Genomic DNA, 1,735 nt, shown 5'->3' with positions numbered 1-1,735 from the left:
ATTAATTTCTTTCTAATTTTAGTAGAGACGGGGTCTCGCTCTTGCTCAGGCTGGTTTTGAACTCCTGAGCTCAAACAATCCGCCCGCCTCGGCCTCCTAGAGAGCTAGAATTACAGGCGTGAGCCACCGCGCCCGGCCTCAAGGCTCTTATTCTTGGGATTTTATTGAATCATAGGAATTTAAAAAATTAATATTAGTGGATTAGTGAATTAATTAATTAACAATTGTAGATGAGAATGAAGAGGAAGACTTGGAACCTGGACCAATGATGACAATGGGTGACTGGTGAGTCATAGATGATGAGTAATACATGTCCTTAAACTGTAGCCAGACACAGAAAGACAAATATTACATGATCTCGGTTATATGCAGAGTATAAAAAAGTTGAACTTACAGAAGTAGAGGGTGGAATGGTGGTTATCAGAAGATGGGGGTACTGGGGAGTGGGGAGATGTTCAAAGGGTACAAAGTTTCAGTTAGACAGGAGGAATAAGTTTTAGAGATCTCTTGCATAGTATGGTGACTATAGTTAATGTACTGAATATTTCAAAATTGCTAAAAGAGTAGAATTTTAAATGTTCTCACCACCAGGAAATGATAAGGATGTGATATACATGCTTAATAGCTTGATTTAATCATTCCACAATGTAAACATATGTCAAAACATCACATTGTAACTCATAAATATATAATTGTCAACTAAAAATAAAAAAACTAAAAAAATAGTATATTGTGATCCTATAGACAGATTTTATGAATATAAAAGGATCATTTTCTTGATTTATATTCATGAATTTTGATTCTATTATTATTTATGGATTAATGAAAGAATCAAAGTACATATATGAATAAGAAAAAATGAAGAAGGTGAAGTATGTTCACTCAATATATGTGGTGAGACAATCAAAATTATTAGTATTTACTACAACTACTGAAGTTGTTTAAGAATTGTGAATGGTCTGAGTGTCTTATCTCTTTGACTAAGAATAATATAGACAGTATAGTCAAAGTTCTTATTCTAGGTCAGTGGCAAGTTTGATATTTTTCATTTTGTTAGGGAAAAGTTAATAAATAACCCAAATCAATATATTTCCAACTGCTTGCTGAATGAAAAGTGGAATGCACAGGCCAGTCTTGTGATCATCTGCTCTGCTTTGTTTTTCTCATAGTGGGTAGACCAAGCTGGGTCAAGCATTCGACAGTGATAACATGCTTCATGATTGCCTCTGTGTGTTAGAACATGGACCAATGTGAATAATAGTCAATGTTCTTGTTGTGGTTTTAGTGCTTTGTTTAATGTATTCATTGTGACATTGAAAATATTAAATATAATCAAAGAAGGCCAATCATTGCCCAGTCATAAATATAGAGTTGACATGAAACATGTTGATCAGCTGATTTTTTGCAACATTGAGATTGATTAATGAAAGAGGTAAAATATTCGCATGCTACACACCTGATAAAGGGATGATAACTAGAATCTATATAGAACTCAGGAAAATAAGCAAGAAAAAAATCAAATCACCCCATTAGTAATTGGGTGAAGGACATGAACGGAAACTTTTCAAAAGAAGACAGACCAATGGCCAAGAAGCATATGAAAAAATGCTCAACATCTCTGATCATGAGGGAAATGCAAATCAAAACCATGGTGAGATATGACTCCAGTGAGAATGGCATTTATCAAAAAGTCCCAAAACAACAAATGCTGGCATGGATGCTGAGAGATAGGAAC

The sequence above is a fragment of the Propithecus coquereli genome, unplaced genomic scaffold, assembly GCF_000956105.1.
Source record: "Propithecus coquereli isolate 6110/MARCELLA unplaced genomic scaffold, Pcoq_1.0 Scaffold256, whole genome shotgun sequence".
Taxonomy (NCBI): Eukaryota; Metazoa; Chordata; class Mammalia; order Primates; family Indriidae; genus Propithecus; species Propithecus coquereli.
Note: the sequence above shows the minus strand (reverse complement) of the source record.